We start from the raw sequence: 10,511 nt of genomic DNA on the forward strand, positions 1-10,511 counted from the left end.
AAACAATATTGCATTTTACATTAATCTAGTGTGTCCATAAGTTCTACTGGCACTGCACAGTACTGGTAAGTACTTCTCAAAGTTTAATGCCTGCATACTGGATGTTGGACACAGGGACCAGACCTGTAACTGACTTACATTACTTAGAAAGTGTTGGATGGAAGAAAAATGTGCATGTTTGTGTAGTTAGAAAGTTTTCTGTTCCATGGTTGTTACATGCTTTTCTAAACCAAGATGCACAGCCAGAGTTTCCATTAACCGCTGTAGGAAAATTGCAGATGCCAGTTTTGCAAACCTAAAAAGAGACAAAATGTTTCCTGGATTGTTGGAGGAATATAAACTAGGCTTGTTAGGGCAGGGTGGACTTTTTCACACATTAACTAGAGCTTGAGTTTATAATATTAATATATCTCTCTCTATATAATTTCATTCAGTCATCCACTTATGTCACTAAAATCCATTTAAATAAAAAACGTTGCTTTTTGGGACAAATATGTGATTGATTATGATGAGTTAATTACAGAGTCTTTAGAGGTAGAGTATGTAAGATTTAATATTTTCTAAATAAATTAACTAAAAAAAATAACTTCAATCATAATTAGATAGTTTTTTGAACATGTAGGTTCCAGTCTGTCCATATTTGATGTGTTATTAAATTACAAGTTTAGTTAATGACAAAGACCCTTCTTGAATGTTTTCTGACCAGTAAAAAAAAAAACTTTTTTTCCACCAGTAGGGGGAGTATCAGCCCATTTATTGCAGAGCGGCTCTGAGCTACAGCTCACAAGCAATTCCTGCCCTCATTGGAGCTGGCAAGGAGGAGGGGTGAGTTTTGCTCATTACTGCCAACCTGTGGTCGTTTGTGGAGGTAGCAGTTTTGTGGTTTTGCTCACGACCTGGTGTTTGCCACCTAGTGGTGGAAAGAATCGCCTTGAATTCTTACATACTCTGCCTTTAATTATTTTAATCAAGTCCTATTCTTAAATGAAGCAGTTGGTTGATATGTTTCTTAAAATATGGTGTGCCTTTAAAATGGCTTTTAAGGTGGTAAAACAAAAGAGCAGTATTGGGGTTGTTACTCACTAAAGTAATCAGTTAGCCTACCTGTTGCTCCTTTCTTCTGTAAATTGTAATGAGATTACCTTATATGTTATTGTATTCCTCTGCCAAAACATCAGATGTGGGAAGGATGCATTTAACCTTCAACACTGCCGGCGCATTCATGTGCAGAAATACAGTAACACAGTTCACTGTTGGTGAACTTGCAGGGCCACATATAGAAGACAACGATGTGTCTGAAGGGTTTGAGCTGTTCTTCAACTAAGAGATCATCGCTCTGTTCGTCAGCGAAACTAATCGGTACGCGGATCCAGTGAAAGATGCAAAGGGGGACAGAGCAGGACGGTCAAGTCGTGTTGCTTTTGAAACAGGTAAGCATGATTTTGTTTTCTGTTTGTGAAAAAGAATGCAGTTTAATAAGGAAAGAACGTCATTTTTTTATGCAGTGTGATGAAGGTTAAAGATGTCAACACTAAAATATAGTTTAATTTTTAGAATTGTTGACTGATGATGATGATGACGTTTAGCTGATTTCACTTCTTGAATGTGACATAGTCATATGATCCATAACATTGTATATGAATAGTCATTTGTGGAAGCAAACTGTTTGTAAAATGGTCGTTGATATGGACATATGCACACACACTTGCAACTCAGCAGTTGAGCAAAAATAATGCATTCCTCTTGGTGTGAACACAGCATTATAAACCTAAAGTTTACTTTCAGGCAGGTGGTATTTTGTTCAACTGATTGAGCAGCTGCCCTATGTAGAGGTTATAAATCCCATTCAAGGTCGGCCAATGTTTAAATCCAGGCCTGAAGCTTTTTGCAGACCCCTTTTCTGTAGCTATTGTCCAATAAAAAGTCCAAAAAATGCTTGAGAAAACAAGAACAGGGCAAAAAAAGAAGATATCTGCATGTTAGAGTAAACTTTTTTATGTTTAAGTAAGTACCTACACCTTAGTATCCTAGCTTTTTGCCTCTGTGCATCCAACAAGTATAAGAAGTGAGATGTTTGTTTTCTGCCTGTCATGAGGTTCAGGAGCTTCCAGACTTATGCACAGGAGGATAAAAACAGCTAATCTTGATGCAGAGGTTATGGTTTATTTATCCCGCAGGCCATGAGAGGGTAGAGAATACATGTTTATGAGTAAGTTGAGTTAAAATCAGGGAAGGTACCTAACAGTGAACTACTAATGGTATTTACTTCACTTGTTGGTCAGAGGAAATTTAATGTATAGAATGAGTAAAATGAGTCTGAGCTACAGCACAGGTATACTTTTAGGAAGATTTACAAGGAGAAAAATGACATAAGAGTTGGAGCACAACAGGTCAATCATCACACTAGTATCCCATTGCTACATTTATCAGCAAGTTCCTGGCTGTGAGTTTTCATGTATACCTCCTTACAGCAAAAACTATCTATAATTAGCTTCCCACCACCAGAAACATGGCACTAGCCTGTTAGCTTATTTACACTACAGAGCACCTCTCATTAAGTTCTGGTAACAATCTGTAAAAAGCTTGGGATGGTTTCCAACACTGCTTCGTTCATTAAAAACTATTCAGGATAACAGAACTCTCTGTCAATGGATGACAAAGGATAACAATGCTAAAGCATTGAACTGCTGTTTCTGCAATGTCTGCTTTATAAAACCGAGCTGGAAAAACGTATTGATTACTGTGGAGCCAGACAATTATATGGCCACCAGTCTTTTTCTCACAGACGGCTGCTTAATCAAGCGACCTTCTAAAAGAGCTGTTGGACAAAGATCCTCCTAGACAACCGCCTAAAACCATCCAGTTCCTTAATCTTACAGCATGAGGATAAGACGTGCTGTCTCTTAGTAACTAAGGTCTGTGAAGTGGATCACTTTTTGTCATTCTTCTACTTGCAAATAAAGTTACAGGGAGTCATTGGGTAACACGGTTCTTGACAGACTTCATTTTGACTTTATGATGTTCATTAACTTAATGTAAATAAGATTAAAAAAAAAAAATTAGAGCAAGTTTTGAAGTTCCATATAAGCTCTTATGATGCATTACCCAAAGGCTGAGATGACGCCTGAGTGTGTGCATATTTATTTTATTTTAAGTGAAATGTAGATTTTAATTGCCAGTACGGTTTTTCCATTAGTATGATATATATGTATTTAGATATTTAGTGGGTATTTAGAGAGTATTTAAGGTTAAAAATCTGATTTACGCACAATTTCAGATTAAGACACGGGATAGAAACAGAACTTGTTGATGAACAGAGGATCGCCTGTATTCATAATAAGCACCATTACATTTATTTGCACAATAAAGCACTTTTCTTTTCAAACCTGTGGATGTTGATTTTAAAGATCCCATCAGTCCATACTTTCCCAACAGAGCATTTCAATCTCAGTCTGCTGGGTGGTTTTTCAATACTCTAAAGCTTCATTTCCACCAGCCTGGGGTGGGATGGTTAACTGTAATGGTGTTGTGTTGAGTCTATCATAACCTTATCTGAGAGGCGGACTACCAGTCGGATTGTGATAGATGTCCAAGCTACATAATAGCTTGACACCATCAGACCACATTACTGAAAATATAACCAAAACACAACACAGAAGCAAATGAGGAGAAAGGCGGTCATCCAACAGTTTTTTTGCATGTGTGTTTTTTTTTTATAAACGATACTTTGCAACACCATTTTAACGGAGATTTAATCAAGAAAAATATGTTCTGCTGCTCCTAACAAGAAGCAAACCCTGCTTTATTTTTCTGCCAGGTCATATAGGTAATTACTTTTATTTTATACCAATCTAAGGGTTGTATTTTGTCAGGCTTCACCGTTTCGGATCGGATTGGCGAGATTGGTTGGTAAGGATGGAAAGGTCTCAAAAAATAATGGACGGATATCTGGGTACCCTTAATAGTTTTTTGGGTATTGGAATGCAAAGGATGCCTCACAGCCTGACTCTCTTTACCCCGCCCCGCCTCGTCCTATCCTGCCCCGTCACGTCCCGGCCCGACCTGCGCTTGTTTGTGAAAACAAAGCTTGAAACCATACCCTTCAGTTCTCACCCCTTCATGGTGTACCCAGCTTTTTATTTAAGTTTGGACCAGACACTCTACCTTTAGGATTAAACTTCAGACTTTCCTTTTTCATAACCCTTATAGTTAGAGCTAGCTTGATGCTATCATAGGCTTGGTAGGTTGGGGGGTTCCCATGATGCCCTGAGAACCTCCCTGCAGGTTTCTCTGATTCTCTATACTGTTCAAATGTAAATAAATGGCACTTTTTTCAGATATCAAGTCAGCTGTTTTCCAAACATCTGCTCTGAATCTTAAGATGTTTTTCAAATAAGAACAAACTACTTTGTCTCGAACTGATCCAGATGTATTTAGTCTTCAGTGGGGCTTTTCCTAACAAAATCTTAGACTTAATACATGAAAATCCATTCACAGAAACATAAATGGAAATGGAAAACATTTAGATGTAATGGTAACGGAGCAGCTTAAGGTATAGAGTTAATTCAGAAGAATTATTTCTGCCAAGGCAGCTAATAATAACTGTAATGCATTTCAACTGAGGTGTGACATTAACTAATTCATCTTTGAAACCCTTTTCTGGGTCAGAATTGCTGTTCATGCCTTTGTTGTGCAAGCCACCAGTATTCATCAACGTGACAGTGCAGTCAATACGCTCTTCTTTGATGTTTGTTTGTTTCAGTAAATCCGATCTTCACAGCTGACTCCAATCACATCTGCAGAGTGTGGGAACTGGGGTCCGCCAGGAGTGTTATTACACGGCAAGAGTGGTTCGAAATGCAATGTCCAAGTATGGCTTCAGTCTATCAGTTCTGGACTCCAGTTAGGAAAGTTCAGCAAAAAACTACTATTTTCATATTTCATGTGTATATGTCAATGATGTTCCAATGCCAACAGATATTTTGCATTGATCAGTCAGTTGGTACCTAGGAAAACCTCCACCACAAACTCTGAATGCTGATGTTTATCAGACGTGACCTCATCTTCATTTGGAGGTGAAACGAAATTACACCACGCCCCTGAAGAACATTTTAGAAGTAGAAAACTAATCCCGTGAAAATGTTGGTTAGCAGCTTCCATCATCATGTCAGAAGCAGCGCAAAAAATTACTGTTCACAAAATGGTCATTTTTTTTATTAAACTCAGCACACTGAGGCCAGGACATCTGTCCCATTGGAGAACTCTTTCAGGACTTACAATACACCTCATTATCTACGCATCACTTACAAAAAGTCGTGATTCTTTGCAAACTTTTCCCAATGCTTGTAACTTGTGTTTACATCTAAGGATTGGGAATATAAATACAGCTATTTATGTTTTTGTTCATGCTTTTTGTTGATTAAAGTACTATACAAAATACACTGTTTTAAAAATATAGTTATCATCTTGGCATACACTCACATTATATATATGCATATTTATAGATGTGTGTATAAATATACAATAATATATATAAATTTTTTATGTGTTTGTATAGATATATACACACACACACACACACACACACACACACACACACATATATATATATATACACATATACACACACTTATACATATACACACACATATACATATATACACACTGTTTTACACAAGTTATACACATATACATATACACACACACACACACACTGAGCTACCCAGCCACATTATTATGTATATATAGATACACAATCTTTCTCCTGTTTTAAACCATACTTCCTCCACTAGTGACTTTTTTTCCATTTGGATCCATATTGTCTCTCACAACCAACCAGACTCAGTTTGTATTTTCCACACTACAATGTCATATCTGAAAAGGTGAAAATAATTTCTCAAGCAAAACTCAACACTGGAATCCCAGCACGTGTTCTGTGGGGTTTTACAGTTGTACACACTTAAACTTATTTTTGTACATGATAAATTTAGCAACATGGAGTACAAGTTAAATCATTCCAGGCAGAAATCTCAGAGTTTCTGAAAAACATAAAAAGTGAATGAAAATTTTGTGATGCAGTGATGTATTTTAGCCCCCTGCGGTATCTGTTGTATCTGTTTGAGCCCTACAGCTGGTACACTTCATAGATGTTAATGTTGTGTAAGGTGGCGAATCTAAATGAGCTTTCCAAAAACCAAGTCATGCCAACAAAATAACTCAGCAACCATTAAAAAAGAAAACATATCACAAAAACACACAACGAACAAAGACAGCAAGCAAACGAGAGAACAATACAGACGCTGATCAGGTATCAGCCTGGAATTTGAAACAAGTCTCATTAACATGCTTATGCACAAATTCTGTAATGAATACAAATATCTTGGGAGTACATGTGCTGATTTGTAAACCATAAAGTCAGCTTCAGGCCAACAATATACAGTACTTGCTTTTTAACCTTGCATGTATGCAGTGAGCCGGCACTGATGTGAGTGTGATTATTTCAAAGCTTGCTGATGTATTATCCTTGTTTATTAACTAACTTTGCAGGATGTAAAGATGAAAATAAACATGGCAAGAAAAGAGTTAAGGATTTAATTCATTTAATGTGGTATTGAAGATGGTATACAAGGCTCACGAAACCAATAGAAATAGTTTTTAATTTATCAATTTTTAATTGCCTTTGATTTTTGAATTTTACATGCAGGCCAATTGTTTCCAGAAGAGCAGAGTGTGAGATCGACTGGTGGATTGGTGACGTGTGCAGTAATGCGGACTCTGCATCGATCTGTGTGGCAAAAAAGGAGCTGAGCCAAAGAGCGAAGCTCTGGATTTACCAGTCGGTGTGTGTTCCAACCCTCACCTATGCTCACGAACTGGGGGTAGTGAGAGAAATGAGATCTTTTCCCCCGGTCTGGACCCTCTTCTACCAGATATTCAGAACTCTGACAGTCTTCCCATCTTCAAATCCAGACTCAAAAGGTTTTTGTTTAAAACTGAGTATTTGTTGTAATCACTGCATTGCAAATTTACTTTGCCATTCATCCATTTGTGTGTCTTACTTATAGCTTTTTTTTTTTTCTTTTTTTTTTATGATGGGGCCTTGTAAGGCTCCGTTACATAAAATGTATTATTATTATTACAAGTAGTTGAAATGAGTTTTCCTCAGCAGGGTGGCCTGGCTCTGCCTGAGAAATAATGCAAGAAATTTGGTCTTTCGGGAGGAGAGGAACCAAATGAAGGGGCTCAGACATCTGGTGAGGATGCCTCCTGGACCTCTCTCCAGCAAGGTGCTGCGGGAATGTCCCTCTGGGAGAAGACTCCTGGGAAAACCCAAGACACGATGCATGGATTACATCTCTGGGCTGGCCTGAAACACCTCAGGATAACCCAGGATGAGCTGGTGAATGTCACTGTGGAGAAAGAAGTCCAGGCTCCACTGCTTAAGCAGCTGTGCCCCATCCTGACCCTGGCAGAAAACAGATGGATGGATGGGTGGATGGATTGATGATATCAACACTGCCCCTTTGTGGTTTCTTGTACTTTGCAGGTTGTGAACGTGTAGTGTTTTGGTGCATTTGAGTTGAGATTGGGAGTCGGTGCTGGAAACTAGCCAGCTTTAATGGCTGAGGTCAGCTCTATATTGTCTTTTCAACTAGTCTTTTCATTATGTCTCGACTAATCAAGACAGATATCTGACTTCAAGTGGCGTTATGCATTTATGGCTGCGAAAAAAAAAAAAAAAAAAAATCTGACTGCTAAGTATAAATGAAACTTCAAGCTTCAAGGGACTAGCCAAATGATGCTTCAAAGAAGCACAAAATGTGTGCAGCAGCCATGATAACCACCAGTATACTCAATTTACAGGGTCAGACAAAATACATGCGACTACAGCATAAAGCAACCACCAAAACATTAAAATGCTAATTCTCTGTGTATAAAGTCTGTTAAAATCCATAGTTATGACTCAACAACATATCTGAAGTTGTTCTGACATGTAAATACCTGACAGGAGAAAATGTAATTGATGGCTGTGTCACTGCGATGCCTCATCCTGTAGAAACGCTTCACTTTTAACAAACTTCCTTCTCTTAAAAAAAACCCAACTTTTTTTTTTCTCCTGACAGACCTGTGCAACAAAGCATTAAGTCATTTCCATTTCAAAGCAAAAAAAAAGAAAAAAAGGCTTTTTTTTTTAAACATTTGAAAAATCATCTGTGTAAGCATCGCGTGCAACGACTGCTTTGTGCTGTTTAGTCACATCAGACATGTTTGTAAGACAAAATATCTATGAATAACTTATTGGATGTCAGTTTAATCCCTGTTTACCCTTCCAGAGTAACAAAAGCATAAAGCAAATGTGCCAGAGTAGCTTCTATTTAGCATTGGTTCACAAGGCCAATGATTCACTATTTTCTAAAATAAACAACAAATACAAGCTGTCATGTTAATAAACATCAAAATGTTTTTTGGACTGCAACAACTGATTCTAGTCGGCTGTAATTCAGGCAGTTTTTTTCCTCCTCATAACTGACAGATAAAAGAAAAACAAATGCTCTACAGGTGAAATAAAGTGCAGGATGCAACACACTTGCTCATGCTTCCATGTTAAAATGGGCATGGAAATGCATCTGATAAAGATCATGCTCCAGTCAGCTCACCAGACTTTTAAATAAAACATGACACACGTGAGAAGTTGCTGACGATGCCCTGAAAAATATGTCTGCACAAAAATTAGCATGTAGGAGGCCGAATTTAATGCAATAATCCCTTATTGTGTTAAACACTGTTTTAAAATCTAACTAGAAAAAGCACTTTGAGAGCGCAGACCTCCACCAAGCAGCTCTTTTCCAACTATGTTGGCATTTCTAACCTATTGTTATTTTATACGTTTTATGCTTTTAGATTCCTAAATGCACTGAAAATGAATCCAGTGTTTTGGCTATATTGTCATGTTTGTTGTATGTTTACATCTTCATTTGTTCTGTTGGAGACTTCCAAAGATCCCATCATTTCTCCTTTCTGGATGCTGTTGTCCAGAATCCAGATCTGTTATCTTGTAAAACCTTTTTATTCTGTATTTTGTGGACATTTATTGTGGAGTTATGTGTATATACACTACTCACAAAAAGTTAGGGATATTTGGCTTTCAGGTAAAATTTATGGAAAATGCAATATGTTCATGCTACAGTGATATAATATCATAAAAGTAAGACATTTAAGTAGACGGATGCACTACTGATTTCCTCATCTAAAAAAATTCATTCAACACAAAAGGTAACAACAATGGTAGTTACACCACAACAAAAAATTTAAACGTCTCAATATCTCGTCATGTGCCCTTGAGCATCAACTACTAAATGCATTTTAGGCTTGTTGTGAAATTTCACCCAAAAGCTGAATATCCCTAACTTTTTGTGAATAGTGTATACTGAAATGGCCCTACCTTGCAATGATTAAACATTCCTGAATCCAGATGATGATCCGGGTTACTCCCAAAATGTAAAGGAATCTACGTTCGAGCAAAACCCATTCCCAGAAAGAAGAATCTATCCAGTAGTTTTTGTGTAAAGTTTCTAACAGATGGTGGAGGTAGAGGTGTGGATTTGCAAGAATATGGCGATACAAGTATCACAATACAGGGGCAATGACACAATACATTGTGATATAATGCAACATAAGGAAGACAATACATATTGATTTGTTTAACGGTAAGAAAACTGTCAGAGCAAAGAAAGACACAAAGCTGCTGAAAGCTTGACATCAACTTACAGAATAAGAACAGATTTTCTTTAGGGAAATGAAAATCTAAGAAAACTTGAATTTTGTTTTGTTATGTTGGAGTAGTTTTTTTTATACCATAAAAACAACAATAGGACCCAACCTATACTATAGCTCGGGCCCTAATAATCTAGCAGAAGATATTGTCATGTTCCAGAGGGGCATGATTCCTGGCCGGCATGATCTCTGCTACCTCTCTGTCTTGCATTGGACTTGAAGAAGCCTCAGACTGAACACACAATGTTGTTTCTCCACTCTGTTGTTTAAGGGATGAGAATTATCTGCCATTATTTTCAGCAGCTTGTGCAGCATTCTTTCCTGGATAATCAGCTCCAAGGCCGCTTTATCCCTCCATCTCCTCCCCCAGGATGTCAACAGTGATTTGTTTACTCCTGTTCCTCCTGAAGTCAACACTCATCATCATCAGTATTCCCGTGTCCCGCCCACAAGACGTTCATACCAGGGTCCAGTCATGTGTTCCACATATAACATAGGTACCATGAAGTATTCTCAAAAAATATCCTTCAATTATTTATTTTAACAATGTTATAATTGATGTTTTGATGGACGTCTTAATCACATTTATAACCTGTCATCGTGATCCTGATTCCTTGACAAGTCAGTGTTTTTCTCAGTGATAAAATAGAGCACGGCGATTTTGTTGATTTTTCATCTTTTAACTTCAGGAGTTCAAACTACTTCACACCTTCTGGTTTTGCTCTGAAGATTTTCCA

The 10,511-nt window shown here is 37.6% G+C and overlaps 1 protein-coding gene across 1 annotated transcript in view; it reads right to left on the reverse strand.

The window, feature by feature from the left end:
• The window catches only part of ntm (neurotrimin), a 585,757-nt gene that overhangs the window by 39,113 nt on the left and 536,133 nt on the right, over positions 1-10,511 (reverse strand). The gene's annotated exons all lie outside the window — the stretch shown is intronic.

Source organism: Telmatherina bonti, assembly GCF_933228915.1.
Source record: "Telmatherina bonti genome assembly, chromosome: 10".
NCBI lineage: Eukaryota > Metazoa > Chordata > Actinopteri > Atheriniformes > Telmatherinidae > Telmatherina > Telmatherina bonti.